The 16,765-nt window shown below is 36.5% G+C and overlaps 1 long non-coding RNA gene across 1 annotated transcript in view; it reads left to right on the plus strand.

Moving 5' to 3' along the window:
• Positions 1-14,185: 14,185 nt before the first annotated feature.
• Positions 14,186-16,765, plus strand: part of LOC148655667 (uncharacterized) — a 340,056-nt gene continuing 337,476 nt past the window's right edge. The window contains exon 1 of the long non-coding RNA XR_015940777.1: positions 14,186-14,282. This is a non-coding gene — a long non-coding RNA (uncharacterized LOC148655667). The remainder of the gene's footprint in view (positions 14,283-16,765) is intronic.

Raw genomic sequence — 16,765 nt, forward strand, 5'->3', positions numbered from 1 at the left:
CACCTTGACCTTAATACAGTGTCTGAAACATCAATTGCTTTGTTTTCAGAGGACTTGATTGCACAACATGTTTATCATTTTTATGACTTTATCCATGAAGACAGATGGATATTTTGCTTCCTATCACCCTGCAATTGTTTTCAGACTTATCGTGTTATTAGGATCACGTGAGGGCTTCTGCCTGAAACTTGTATTGTTTTGGAAGATGTATTAAGCTTTCACCAACTGATAACATAAAAGGAATCCCAGATGGACCCCTTCAAGATAGAAGATAAATTTAAGCACAAATGATTCAACAGGAAGAAAAAAATACTTGAACTAACTACAGAATAAAATGACAAAAATAGTAAATTATGGGAGATAGTGACAGGTGTCAATAAAACAAAGAGTTTCCTTGTAAAAATAAAAATTATGGTAATTTTAATAGGCATGTTGAAATACTATCTGCTATGACACATTTCCAGCACTTCTAAAAAAGCAGATCTTGGAGAAAAAGGGGATTATTTGCAGAATATATTATATTTATCATGAATTACACCAAAATAAAAGGTATCAAAACTCTTACTACTTCATTCTGTTCTGTTATATGAAAAAATGTATAGTATGGTGATTGTAATTAAAAAGAACAGTATAGGTGTATGAAAATGTATGAGATTTGTATAAACATTTTAGACCTATTTTAAATTGGAACTGATTATCAGGTCATACAAAATACAATTTACACCAGCTTTAAAAACATTAAGTGTTAATTTCCTAGCCAACACATTCTCTAATTTCTGACATTTAAGTACTGGTATTTTTAAATATGAAAGTGAATATGAAAGTGAATATTTTTATTAAAACTTGAATGACCAGTCTCAATGATTTAAAGAAGTGAAATATGTTAAATGTTTGCAAAAACTGCAAAGAAAAATCAAAAACTAAAATGCATGATTTGCAGACATATTCGCCCACTTTGCTATGCCAAACCTAAATCAAATGCACAAATTATTAAGACAGCTCACACAATTAGCTAAATGGCCTCATTTCAACCAATATTCCTGTTTCTGTATTACAAGCAAAGATTTATGTAAAATGAATAACACGCAAAGATTCAACAATGAAAACCGCAGGGTGGCATGGTTGTGCAGTGGTTAGCATTTCTTCCTCACAGCACTGGAGCCCTGGGTTCAGTTCTGGACCTGGGGTACTATCTATGTGGAGTTTGTATGTTCCCCCCCCCCTTGTTCATGTGGGTTTGCTCTGGGTGATCCAGTTTCCTCCCACAGTCCAAAGATGGCCTAGAAGGCTAAGTGGCTCCTGGGAAAATTAGCCGTTGTTAGTGTGTACACATTTAGCACAGCTTATGCATTTAGCATTCGTTAAGAATTATGTACAAATCAGACACTGCCTGGATCAGGCTGTCCTTCTAAACTGAGCAGCCAGGCAAGAAGGAAGCTGGTTATGAATGCCCCCCTGAGGATTTTGAAAAAGCTACAGTGTTCAGTGTTTCAATGTCTGAGATAAGAGAAAATGTTGATGAGACAACAATATCCTGGTAATTGCGCAAGCCTGTATGTACTGAAAAAACCCAACCCCACTCCTGCATGGAGATTACAGCAGAGCATTTAGGTGATACTGAAAACATGTGGCAAAAGCCTATCTTGTCTGACAAGACACAATTCTATCTTGTCTAAAAGCAAGGTGTTACCTGTGGAGTTAACCTAATACAGTGCCTCAGCATTCAATACTATCCCTACTGTCAAGAACCATGTTGGTTGTAACATTTACAGGGCTATGGTTCATCAACAGAACTCTGCAGGTTTTGCTAAAGTTTAATTTCAGCAACAGAAGTGGAGAGTTTGAGCGTTCACTGTGCAAAAATGTGTATGCGCCAGTTGTAAATCAATAAATTGAAAGGGGGTCCATGATAGGGGTGAACATGTTTCCAAGACACTGTATCTCTTTTAAACCGACCTATCTCTTTTTAAAAAAAACTGAGGAGTGTGCAAAGGGAAGTTTAGGAGGTGAGATGTACGTACAGGAGCGGAAGTAGGCGAGATTAAGATCTGAACTTCCTCAGAAATTTTTGTTAAAAACTCGATAAGGCCACTGCCTTTTTATAAAGTTCAATAGTGAGATTTTTCCCTTGCAGACAGGAATTCCCGAAGTTATTTGTTGCTCTGTCCCAGGATTTTCATTTTGATTTGATGTAGGCAACAGGTCCCAAAGTCTGAAATGTAAACTCAAATCTGAACTGAAATTGACTATGACAAAAAGCACAGTGCACTGCTTTCCTGGAATGTGTCTGAATATTTGGCCAGATTTAATAGCTAAGCATGTCTAGGCAAGCAGATTTTTTTTTTTGTTTTTAACAGAAAAAAGCTTTCTGTGATGAATTCTGAGGATGACAATATAATATTACTTTCGATTAACACTGTTAACTATGTTATAAGATTAGTAAATATGTATTTTAACTTCCTGATAGGGACCTTTTTAGTATATTCCAGAGACATTTAACACAAATTCATTATTACTGATATCATGTAGGTAACAGTACTTCTTTTTCATATTTTGAACACTAATAACTTGTATTACTTTTTGCGCATATAATTTTAGAAAAATAAAGTTTATGGATTTTGGTGTTATTTTGATTAATAGATCATTTATGGCTGCTATGCGCTCAATTTACTTTGACTGCTGCATACATACTAAATTACCTCATTAATGAGAGGGTTGGTTGGGCACTGGTGACATAGAAAAGAGATGATTTAAAGTGCCAAGCCTGGTGAAAATCCAGAAAAAGAAACACAGCAAGTAACCAAAACAAGCCCCTCTTATCAAGAGATCAGTCCCCTCATGCCAGTAATATGTTGGAAGCTGAGCTAAGTCACTGTCACTCACCATCTGGAGTGTTCACAGCTAGTAAATGTGACCCTGAAAGACAGACAGGCCAGCCCAGCTCATCATACTGCACCAAGATTGGCACCATCACACTTCCACAACAACACAGGAAGCATCCAGATCTCATCAATGTTCATCGACGCAACAGAATGAGCCGGTGTGAGCAAAGTGAAGCCCTCTGTAGTGATTAAACAAGGTTTTATAGTTGCAATCCTAATGACAGTCAGCAAGTGTGTTATTCACTGTTTACAGCAGACCAATTGATAACCACCTGCCATAGTAGTCAGGACAGGAGTGTGTAGTGACTACAGAACTCCACTTGAAGTGATTGATGGCAGCCTGATTGCAAAGCAGTAGATTGATCAAGTACTGAGACTCCACTTCCTGCCTATCCTGCAGGTTAATCCTGATGTGACAAGAATCCATCAGGACAGTGCATGTCCTCACTTTGGTTGTGTAACAATTGTCTTCTGTGGGATGAGAATGTAACAGTTATGTCACAGATGTCTTTCTTGCCTTGCTAAATATGTTGGGGTGATGTGTGGTATCAGCGACCAGTGATCAGGCATATGCTTGTTCAGGCTTTCTGGGAAGAATGTGACATATCCCCCACAAAATACCATCTAAAAACTGGTGCTAAGCATGTGTTAAAACTTGTTATGCTTCTCACAGTCGCTACACATGTTACAAAGAAACTGACTTTTACAGTAGCCTTCCCCACTGATCCACCCGATTATCTTTTCAGTAAAATGTCAGAGTATGTGCAACAAAAAAGTTTCTGTCACTTTCTTAAAAATAACTATGTATATTTATATGCTCAATACATAGTAGATGCTGCTTGTGACTAACTGTAAATTAATTTGATAGCTTACTGTATATAAATCCTTGAGAAAAAGTAATACTCACATAGAATTTGCAGAAAACAGTTTGATTGTAGAGCTCATTTACCCATATTTGGACCTAAACTCATTTAGTAATGTACCACACACATTTTGTTTGCATCTAAAATGCATCAGCTTGAAGTCAGAAATTTAGACTAGTAAAATCCATGAATTTGATATCTTCTGTTTCTTGGATTCATTTAAATGTTGCGTGAGAACGTTCACAATGTTCCAGTGACGGGTTTCAATCCCTTTCTCGCCGCATCAGAATATTATAATTAAAACTGCTGAATGTTTAATGCCTAAAATGAGTTAATTGATAATCTTGAACACTTGCCAATGTCTTTACACAAAGGAAAATGTATAATGAGTCTTTTGTAAGTGAATAACTCGATGGATATTGATTTTCTAACTGGTCGAACAATCGGTGCTCTTTCATGTGTGGCCTTGTGCCTCAGCAAGGAGCTGAAGTCCTACTGAAGACAAAAACTCAATACCCTGGGTGTTAACTGCACAGCCTTCTGGCGACAGCAGGTTCAGATCAATGTTGCGAGAGGAGTGTTTTTTTGCCTATTTAAAGGCACATTGACTCAGAATCTTAAAATCAATACCACAGTCCAGGGCTGAAAATGAAAACTTATCTTGGTGTTCAGAGATAAGGAATACTATGGTGTCCAGCAACACTGCTATTACAAATAAAACTCATCATCACACAGTGATATCTACTACAGCACAGTGGATTAACACTAGGACCTTTATTATGAGTCATGTTTTTGTACTGGGAAATGTCAAGCTTCAGAAGTTTGCCAGAAAGCTGGCTTTCCACAAAGCTGTCACTAAAAGCTGCAAGCCTGCGATTAAATTTGACATAAAAACAGGTAAGCAAACTTTTTAATTTTTAGCTTTTGTTTTTTATTTTAAGCATCAATTAATACGAATTACAAAAGCTATAATGATTTCCTTTTTATTTTTTCGGCTTACATGCTTTTGGCTGGCTGATGCTGCATTTATAGCGAACACAGGATGTTTACATTGTGGTCAAGCTGAGTTACAAAATATACTCTTAAACGTGTACATAGGTGCAAAAAATTTTATTTATATATACCTGTAAACAAATACTGTTCCATTTTCCACCTTTTTACAAATATTTTGTTTTATTACATGTCATTAATACAATCGAAATAGCTTGCAGATGTTATTGTGTCATTTTTTGTGACTTTAGAAACTAATTTGATTTTACTTCTGACTATACGTGAAGCTTGGAAAAAAAAAAAGAGTTGTCTTCTGCTTTGTAAAAACTGAGGGTCAGCCACAGTAAACTTCACTTCTCCACTGCTACTGTGACCTGGGAACTGCAACCCAATTTGGTTATTGTGTAAAAACACATAATTATTTAAGTAGGTTCAAATATTCTGATGCATAACTAAGAGTCCTATAATTAAGATGTAAAGCTATTTCACTCCACTTTATGATACAAAAATTCTCTGGTAACAAAACACGACTAAAGCTGAAGTCAGATTTCCATTGCAAGTTCTTTTGATTTTGAGGTATATAGTAAAGTACTTCCACATATATTTAATAACTTCCTTATTTGTGGTTTGCTGCAAATACATTATCCCCTCAAAGTGTGTCCTGGCCTCTTGATTCTCACTTTTAGTTCACCATCAGATCAATTATGGAACAAATCTGTGCTGTCAAGCAAAATAAAACTAGAAAAGAGTTTTAAAAATCTATGATTAAATAATAAGACTTCAATTCTTCGTGTTTATCAAGATAAATACAGATGACATGCATTATACTGCAGATGCCTAATCATGTTAGCATAAGCAAGCTCTAAATCATATGGCTGGGCTTTCTGTCTGTTATGCATTTTATGCTGGGATTAATTTTCCCCTCTAGAAGGAGTTACTGTCTAAGAGTTTCATACCAAGACTATAAAAAAACAAACTAAAAAGACACAATTGCAAGGAATAAGAAAAGGAAGCCCTGTCTTCTTTCATTTTTTCATATTTGTTGTCTCGTTATAATTTCATGTTGTGTGTTATTAATGTGACATTAAAAAATGTAGGTCTTATTGAGTCCAAAAAATAAAAAAATGCTTTGGCGTATTTAAATCAAATGTGGAATGCACACATGTACACATTCATGTATTATATGTTTTCCGTTAACAAGATGGTCTGGCCATTAACTGTGATCCCACTTATTGCTGTGAAAAGGGAGACTATTTTTACAAGAATAAGGGAATATAATGCCAGGATTGTTCAAGACTTTCTCATTAATGCTTTATAATAGATTATTATGTATTTACTGTTATAAGCATTTGTAATAGTATAATTTATAAGCACCTTCATGAATCTTAACATCTCTAGCTGCATATTGTAATAAGAACTTGAACAGTATTTATAATAAGGGTACAGGCTTATGAGTTGAAAACAGTTTAAACCAGTTTTATGTATCTACAGTATGTAAAACCTTTTTTCTGGAAGCAACAACCATTCCATACTAATTTTACACAGATCAGTACGGTAAAACCTGAAGTTAGTTCACCGTTTTTTGCTAAATTATTCTTACGTTCATTTTTTTCTTGCCTTTTAATATGTTCGGCAGCTTGTTTCTCACACATTTTGTGGTTTGTTTAGAGGAAATACAGTGTTTTTATGCTTCCTCCCAGTGCAGTTCCTTGTATTATACTGAGATATAGAAATTAATGTCACCGGTTACAGGAATCCCCTACTTTGCAACTGAATTTGATTGGATGTGAGTAGTGTAACTGTACACCCACACACTTACGCAACCTCATGCACCACAATGTAAGGAAATAATGTCATGCTGCTGTTTCTGCAACAGCATCAGTTTTAAATATACAGACTTACATTTCATTATGCAGTCTTCCAAACCCATTTTCCTTCCAGTCTAATTCTTTTACATATTGTAAGAAATAAAGATGAGTCTTTTGTATCAATTTCAGGACTGCACATCTTTATTTTTCATTTACTTTTAAAAGTCCCTTAGTCACAATGCCATCTGTACCAGGTGAATGAAGAATGTGTTGAAGGTATTCTGAGTTGAAGTGCATAAACCTAGGATGTTTAAATACATTCTCATCTTTTACCTTCATTATCATTTTCAGAAATGCCATGAACCCCTTAACTTGCTGCAGACACTTTGATGTCAGGTGGTCCCATGTATTGCCAAGTGTGAAGAGAATTTATTCAAGGTTTAAGTACCTGATTATTCAAGAATGTAACCCACAGCTATGTATATACCTGAGATACATTTAAAATTCTAAAAAAGACTGATGTAATCCAAATTGTTCTGTCTTCAAACGTCATGCACAAACCAGGACCAAGGGAGAAAAATGAAAATTGTAAGCAATTAGATTGACACCACTCCCAGTGTTGCATTTTGTAAAATGTAAATATTTGTGATTATTATTTATATATTTATGGAGATTTTAAACTTGAACTATCTAAATTGTTCCATAAAGAAGTATTTAAAGGGGGAATTCTGAGCTTTGCAACTCTGAGTTAGAAAACATGATATTTATGTAAACATTTTGTGGATGTTGTTTGAATATCTCATTAAGAAGAGTTATGGGTGGATTATTTTTCCCACAGTAAAAATGTTTCCAGTTAAACCTTGGAAAATAGTGTATGTTCTGGTCTGGACATGCAGACATAATTTTGGAGCTCACTTATTTTATCAACTCAATTTATTTCAAATTGTCATCTTCATTTACTGTAACAGTTGCACTGTAATTAAACTCATCATCTAGGACGGTTATCTCAATATTTTTTTTTTCCAGATCTGAAAAAGTTAAGCTACTAATTCTTTGTCTGAGCGGCTGAAAAACTACAGTATTTTAAATAGCAGTCTTAAATTCCAAGTATTGTACATACCTGCAGAACTATCCCCAGTAGCTCTTTTTATGCTGAAACATGCAAGTATCATTATTTGAAGCTTGCTGTACATAATTAAAGCAAATGGTACAAAAGAATATTATGTAATTAACAAAACTGCCAGAAGTCAACTAGAGTGTTTTTACATGTTTGAAATTTCTTCCAAGTGCAGTCAATGCCCCGACAGTCTAAAAAACCACATGGAAATCAGATATTAGAAATGTATATTCATAAGTCACAAAAGGAATGGTATACATTAAAGTCCATTATATGTTAAACATAGTGATTTAACATAATTAGGATTAAAATGAACAACTTTTAGTTACAGCATTCCCATAAGCACAACATGTCACTTAAGATTTAGTAGAGGAGTACTAAAGTAATTTATTTTACACTTAATCAGCTTACAGCTGACACTGGAAGATCCAAATACTCAGGCATCCCCTGATGGGGACATTATACTGTAAAGAAGGCACCGTGCTTAGGATGAGACCTTAAACCGAGGTCCCGACTCTTTGTGGTCATTAAAAATACCAGGGTGTTTCTCAAAAAGAGTAGGGGTGTTACTAAATTTCCCACTGGCCTTCACCAATCATGGCCTCCTAAAAATCCCCATCTCTGAATTCTCTTCATCACTCTGTTCTCCTCCCCACTGAGAGCTGGTGTGTGGTGAGAGTACTGGCGCACTATGGCTGCCGTCGCATCATCCAGGTGGATCCTGCACATTGGTGGTGATGGAGGGGAGTCCCCATTACCTGTAAAGCGCTTTGAGTGGAGTTTTACAGAAAAGCGCTATATAATTGTAAGGGTGAAGGATGACAAGGCAGGATCCCAGTCCATCGCAGGGCATGCACAGACAGACACCCTAGGGCCAATTTTCCCAGAGGAAACCAGAGCTCTGGAAACCTGCGCAAACCCAGAGAGAACATACAAACTGCAGACAGATAGCACCCCAGGAATTGAACCCAGGGCCCCAGTGCAGCAAGGCAGCTATGCTAATCACTTCACCACCGTGCAACCCTACATGTAATTCAGGCCTTAGAATGTTGGAATAGATCTTAACCACCCTGTTCAGTCAACTATTACAAACCACGCCTGTGTCATTCTAGAAGCGTGCATTGTCTCACAATTTATTTTTTTCCTTTTTGTCTCCCACACGACAGTCCTGGTATGCAGAGGATTTCTATGTTTGATACCAGATGCAGCTTCTACCGTCAGCAGAGATGTTCCAAGTGCACAAGAGCTGAAGGGGGTCAGTGATGTGTAGAGCCAAGGATACACCAACTAAATTCATCACACAACCCTGACAGTACTCAACCTGTTGTGTTCTTCCCCTCAATCACACTTGGTGACTGGCATTGGGATTTGAGGTGGGCACCTGCATGCCATGATGCCTCTCCTGAGCACAGGCATTTTGCCAGGCAGTGCAATATAGCAGATTCAAAGAGAAAACAAAAGTCCTTTCAAGGTTTCCTAATTAGAAATAATGGAGACACTGGATGTCAGTTCAGTTATATATTTTCAGTTATGTATTATGTCAAGCAGAAGGTATTCATCCAAGATTTATTCACATAATCAGTGCACTTCTTATTTTTCGATAGCTTTTCCATGAAAATCCTCTAGGTCCATTCAATATCCTGATTTACTGCCATCATTAAAAATGTATTTAGATGTTGATGTTTCTAATACATATTAAACTTATAACAGTGGTACATTTTACTTATTTACTTGTCTGTTTTTTTTTTATCTTTAGGCCCAACACATTTTACACTTAAAAAAAGAAAAGAAGTCTTAAAAAGAAAAAAACATCAGCATGTGTTTTCAATACAACTACCTTAAGACCATTTAAATATCAAAGAACCACTGCATGGTCATTTTAACATCCATTCCTCAACTCAAACACTGTTTAAGACAATGCCTCCTAAGATTCAATTTAAAAACAATGGCCTGTATCACTTGTTACTACAGCACTTCTGGCAGGTGTTACACTTATCAACATCCACAACTCTTAGAACTTAAAGACCTTTTGATATTTGCACACCTAACAAGCGAATGCAAATTATGTCTAAATTGCATTGTTGAAATTTAATCTTATAAATGTTGCACGTGCATGCCATTCTTCAAGTGGAACAATTTTCCCAGGTTTTGTGACTTTAACAAACAACAATAAATTCAATAAAACAACAAATATAATGGAGAGAAGGCATCTAGCAGTAATGTTTTAAGTGATATTTGCCCAGTAATATGTTTGTACCGTAAATGTCTGGAAATCTTGTGCTAATTGTATCTGCTTCGCCAACACTGTAATTTAAATGTCTGACTTTTGTCACAGAATTATGAAATGTACTATAATTATCAAGTATGAGCACCATACAACAGATGCATATTGGTAGATAGGAACCTTTAAAATAAATAAAACAACACCTGCTGACCCTGGAAGCACTGATGACACACAGAATGTCTACCGCTACGTGTCTCATTAAAGGCAGCAATACACATTGTGTGAATAGTGTTAGCAATCTTGGTGGAAACTTTCCAGCACATTCTTGCTACAGAGATCAGTCCCAGTGTTCTCACAGATGCTTTGTGGGTTAATGTCCTCTGAGGGCCCACTTCTGCTCATTTATTTCTATTTTTGAATGTAGGGTACAATTTTTAAAAGTAATAGGTTTATTCCATGCTGAAAAAAAGAAGAAAGAGAACACAACGTTTCGGCCGTGGAGCCTTCTTCAGGTGTGTCAGAAGGCTCCGCGGCTGAAACGTTGTGTTTTCTTTCTTCTTCTTTTCAGCATGGAATAAACCTACTACTTGTTCCTTTGCAGCCTACGCATGCTGACGCAGCTACCCACCTGAACTACAATATTTAAAATACTTGCTGATCTGCCGTTTAATGGGCTGCTGACACATAGTGGCTGGAGAGTATCACATGTGAAGAAAGTGTGGAGACCTTTTTCGGATAAAGTTCCCTACAAAGATATAGAAGCGGTTAATTAAATCCCCTTGCCTTTGAATGGAGATCCAAGCATCCAACAAGGATTTTGAAACCTATTTGGCCCAGAGCAGAATTTTATCTCTAATTGGCTAGGGTTAATAATAAAAGAAAGAATGTGCCAATCAAGCCAGAGATAACATGTATGTAAAAAAACAAAATTAAATGGAATTTGAGGATTTAAAATGACGTTAATAAAATGTTTGCTTGACAGTAAATTTGGTCCTGGTTTTGCATGTAGTATTCAGGGTGTTCGGCAGCATTAAATATTTGAAAGTTCAGTTCTGTTTCAGTTCAGTTTATTTGTCATATGGACAAGTGCAATGGAATCACTAAAACATAAACACAGAACAGCAGCAGCATCAACAACAAGTTAAATAACATACAACTTTAAAAAAATAGGACTTCTGTGCAGAATGTAGGTTTTAATATTATTCTACTAAACAATTTAATGAAATGTTGCAACTACTGCAATAGGTATTATTAGATTAAAGTAATATGCTAGTGTCTTGTGCCTTACTGGAGACAGCCAAAATAGGGTGTTTAACAAGTAGCATTGAAGCAGCAAAGGAAATTCAGAAACATTTTTAACAAAATTCAAAATTCAAGACTGGGAAACCCTGGTAGACAACATTTAAGGCAAACAAGTGCAAGTTCTCTAAGGTTAGAAGCAAAAACACAAACTGTAAATGCAAGATGGGAGACACTGGGTTTGAAGAAACTGCTTATGATAAAAAAACCTAGGTGTTAATGTTGATGAATCATTTCTAGACAAAGTGTGAAGTAATAAAATAAGGTCAAGAGAATGTTATCAATACATTGTTGAAAGTGGAGAATATAAGTTAAGTGATGTGATCTTCAATTGTAAAATTCGCCAGTAAGTTCTAATTCAGAGTATTGCATACATTTTCTATTCTGACAGGCTAAAAAATGTTAGCCTTTTAGTCCTGACCATAGAAGACAATGAAGGAATGATTCAAGTAAATGGAGTGCCACTGAATAAACTACAAGCACTGAACCATACTTTACCAGAACATGTAAATTTAAATGCTCTGTGGCTACACCTTTTTACTGCACAATTAAAGTAGCTGATTCTGTACAGTATTATGTAATCAACTACCCAGGGGCAAAACCAAACAAGACTCCAGCTTCCCATTTTCCCTCCAGTGCATCCTGTATTAAAAACGCAAACCTTGCTTTGCATTTGCTCATCCATTTCCTGTAGAGAGATTGTTTCATTCCAGAAGAAGGAAAAATGATATTGGAATTTTTTTCACACTTACAGTTCTCCTAATTGCATGAATGTAATGGAGTTTGGGGATGTTTTTCTGAGGAAGATCTGTCATTCAACGTAACATGCTTCAGGCATGATTGTTTCTACACTAACTGGAAGTCAGAAATGAAAAATACTTATTATGGGACATCAAGACATACTGCTCTGAAAGAAACCCATATAAAATCTATGGGACTGTTTCTAATATTTTTTCAAAAACAAAATACCAAGACAGAGGAAAGCGCAAATTCTTCGAGTATATAAATGTTAATTTCTTAGGGTATTTTACGAAGAGATATCTGTCAATTTTTCCAAATAGTACATAGCTTATAATAGTACTAGGATGTTTAAACAATTCAAAATTTACTCATACTGTACATGAGGTATTGATATTACAGTGGATTATGTACCTGTTTTCCACTATCAGCACACAGGTCTGGAAATCAAACCAGTCAGCACTTTTTGTTGGATGTGTTAGAGCTAAAACCTTTGAAACAGAATTCAGTTTCATATCTCTCCCGTTTCACACCAAGAATCAAGTAAAAATACAACTACTACACTGTTCCCGCTATTATAAAGCACACGTCAATGTAAAAGGTATCAGCTGAGTAGCCCTGGGCCTTGAACTTTGTTGTTATTGTTAACTAAGTTTATTTGGCGGGTCTATAATTTCAGCTCTTCCATCCAAAACATTTCTTATCGCTTGATGCTATGGAGTATGAAGTATTATCAGATGACCTTGTGCCCTTACATAAATAAAGTCACTATCAGGCATAGGCAGACCACAATCTGGCAACATTGCCACACAACAAAAATAAACACCACATGCAAGGAATATTAATAAACTTGAGAGGTTCTCCATCTTGGTTTTCATGATAAAAGAGAAAATCGACAGAAACAAAAGAACAAAATCAAGAAACTCCCAGGTAACACCCACAGTATGCCAACTGTGTCTCATGATTTTAAAAAATCATACCTTACCTATTTCTCCTTTAGAGAGCAGTTGCATCTGTATCATGTTTACTACAGTGGTTTCAACAAAAAAGCATAATAAAATCAATAAAGCAAGCTTTAACATGTAGGGTCATCTGTGTTTATGAATATTCAATACAAAATAGTTAAACCATGTTAAGAGTGTTATGCAACCTAAATATAATTCTGGATTAACCCGGAGTCAATTATGAGAGGTAACTCTAGACACTGATTTGTAGATGAAATTAGGTAACAAAGCAAAGAATAATCTTAATAAGTAACTAAGAGTTATGCCAAGTTCAGGATCCTCAATGTGTGAGAGTAAACAGAGCCAAAGGAACACATGGTTCTCTTCTTGAACAGGTATGACTGAGTCTTAATGGTAGCTGAGAAAATTAAGGTTTTGGTGTTTGATTCTGAATGATTATAAAGAACCCAAGAGGTACAGCACTGTTAATGTACCTGCAGTAAAAGACTGGAAAGCATGGAACGACAGCATGGTTGAAATGGGAACTTTATTACTTCATTAATAGTGTGCTGAATCATCAATCAATCAAAGTTTATTTATCAATTGCACAACAAGACGGTGGGTCTTTTCTGCAAGCTCACCAGGGGAGGAAGGGGGGGTAAAAATCACAAAATTAAAGTTACAAAATAAGGTTACATAATACATAATACATAAGGGAGTTATCTATGAAGAAAGAATGGCAATGGTGTTTTTTTTTCCTAAAGGGAAAGTGAGCATTATAAAAAAAGATATTGCTGCTCTGGAATCAGCCCAAAGTAGAGCCACCATGCATATAATAATAATAATAATAATAATAATAATAATAATAATAATAATAATAATAATAATAATAGGTTTATTCCATGCTTAAAAGAGAAGAGAGAAAACACAACGTTTCCACTGTGGAGCCTTCTTCAGGTGTGAAGAAAAAGATGGCTTGGAGAACGTTGTGTTTTCTCTCTTCTCTTTTGAGCATGGAATAAACGTATTAAGTGTTCTTTTGCAGACTACACATGCTGACACAGCTACCCACCTCAACTATAATAATAATACTCCACTGAAAGTGCTTTAATTCCCTCCATCACAACCAATGCCTTTCTGAGAAATGTCCTGAGATTTTTAATGGACACAGTCAGGACTTTGGTTTTATATCTCATCTGAAGGACACTGTCACAGTCTCCCCTTCACTATACTGGGGTATTATGACCCATATAGACCGCAGGGTGAGCGCCCCCAGTTGGATCCTCTAATACCCCTTCCAGCAGCAACCTTAGCTCTCTCAGGAGGTCTCCCATCCAGGTACTGACCAGGCTCTCACCTGCTTTGCTTTAGTGGGCTGCCAGTTGTGAGTTGCAGGGTGATATAGTTGTTGGTGAATGTACATTCCCGCTCTTACAGAAATGTCCTTAATCTGCAACAGAGAAGCCTACGCAGGGACCGGATCTATCTATTCAAAATTTGCAAAGGATTGACAAAGTCAAACACAATGGACTTCTTCAGAACTGTTAACCGTTAATGGAAGTGTGGAACTGTATTTAATAAACGAGAACAGGAGACACTTCTTCACCTAAAGGATTGTGGGGATATTGAACGAGCTGCCCAACAATTGCCAAATTCAAAATATTTGTGCTCTAATTTGTGGGTTCACAACGTGCCTTTTATTTTTAAATTTTTAATAGTTTTCTGCCCTAAATCTCTGTCAGCTAAGAAACTGTAGAGATCTGGTTTGTACAATAAATCAAAGCCCCCTGTTATAGAATTTCTAACATAAACCTGAAAGGAAAACGACTTCATTGAGAATGCTTTGACAATGCCCGAGAGTGTGCACTGCTTCCTTTAAAGAACTGGCATAAAAGACCCAACACTTTGATTTATTCTTCCTCTTTGGTTTGTAAAATAGGAACCAAATTGTTTATAATAAATAACTTCATTAACTCTGCCGAACAGGTGACAATTGCCCTGAATCTCTTTGCCTGCACTCGGCTAGATATTTCCATTTAAGGAATTGGTTCTGAAACCCAGCCATGCTGAGATGGTGTCACGTTTTTCGCTGTGATAAGCTTGGGAGCAGGAAGTCCTGAGAGGTCAGGAAGGAAGAGCTATCAGGCCTGAGAGGAGAGCAGTGCAGCTGGAGGTGGGAGTGGGACTGGGGGGTGGGGGTGAAGACTGTGGTCTCCGCAGCTGAATTTGAACTAATCACTGTTCATTTTTATGTTAAAAATAAGACAGAACTTCCCAAACACAGGAGCTTAAGGACCATGGAGGGAAATATGTTATGTTCCCAATTCTACTCTTCTAAATAACATTTTAAGGTCCACAGTCTCATTTTTTTCTTCCTTATTTTGCACTTGGCCCCTGGTGTGAACTAGCCTCTCTGCAGAGAATCTTTGTGAACTTGGTTTGGAGGAGGAAGTGGCTGCAGAACCAAATTTGGTCAGTGAGGCCCACTTGTTTATGATGGCAATTGTCCCAAAAGTCACCTGTTTTACAGAATACAATAAAGATCTGTTTAAAAAAAAGTTACACATGAATAAGATAAAAATGAAGTAAGCTTTATTCATATATCACTAAAGCATATGATAGTTTTCTTCCTGACACACAGTTTTGAAAATGAAATAACCTCACATACAGTATATGATCACAGCTTTGAATTTGGTCCACATAACAAAATGTGAGAATTCTATGTACAATATTTATCATTATACCTATAAGCCTGTTTTTCCATATTGGTGGGTCAAATCTAGGCGAAGCTTATATAAGCTGCAGCGATATCGCCTTGTAACCTGATCATGTCAAATCTGAAGGTTGAGGCCTGGACAGTATTGGAACAGGAGACCTCTGAGGAAATCAACATTACTGCTGCTAATGGTGTTGGTGGACAAGTAGGTGGCACTCATCTCTTGTCAGACAACGATCCAGCCCAGTGACTTAACAGCCTGCTGGAGAAGGCACTGCCCTTTAAATTATTACAAATTAAACAGAAGTCCTGACAACTTCATGCTCTTTTGGAAAAAGTAGGGGTGTTAATTCCAGAGTGCTGGCTAAATTCCTCCTTGGTCTTGTATAATCCGATCTTTTGTAAAGTTCTGCTACAATTCAATTTGTAAAAAAATTCTTCCGGCATCCTTTTCTGTTGTGTAGTGCATACGCTACATTATGGAGGATGAAAAACACTGTGTAAGTAAATCTTGTTGTTGTTTTTGAAGTACCTGTTGAAATTCATCCTATTACCATGTTGTTTTGGGAGATTCATGTGAGACGGTAATTCACACATTTTCTCAACACATTTCCCTGTTATTTCCTGAATTCTCTTTCTGTAATCTTCCTATTCACCTGAAAAGTTATTTCCCTGTTTTGCACCTTTAATGTGAGGCTTGTGTAAAGTCTGGAGTTTTGCTGTGTGGATTGGGGAAGGGAAATGGTGGCAAACTAAAGCAACTCAAGGCAAGGTGACACCTGCTTGCTCTTTGTGTTGCAAATAAAAAAAAACAAGAGCTTCCATTAAGTTACACTCACGCAAAACTTTTCTCTAACTTTTTCACTATTCTTTGTAGCACAATTGGCACACAAAATGTAATTATAATCAAGCAGTCAGAAATTTTTATTATAAACTGTACTAGATTGCACTATCCATCCATTTTCTAACCGCTTCATCCAATACAGGGTCACAGGGGTCACAGGGGGCCTATCCCAGCAAGCAACGGGTGCAAGGCAGGGTACACAGACACGCACACACTCAAACCACAGCCAGAAGTCAACTCAATTCAATTCAATTCAATTCAAGGTGCTTTATTAGCATGACCGATGGGTACAATCAGTGTTGCCAAAGCAAATAAAAATAATAAAATTAACATAGAACAA

The sequence above is a fragment of the Lepisosteus platostomus genome, chromosome 8 (assembly GCF_059453375.1).
Source record: "Lepisosteus platostomus isolate fLepPlt1 chromosome 8, fLepPlt1.hap1, whole genome shotgun sequence".
NCBI lineage: Eukaryota > Metazoa > Chordata > Actinopteri > Semionotiformes > Lepisosteidae > Lepisosteus > Lepisosteus platostomus.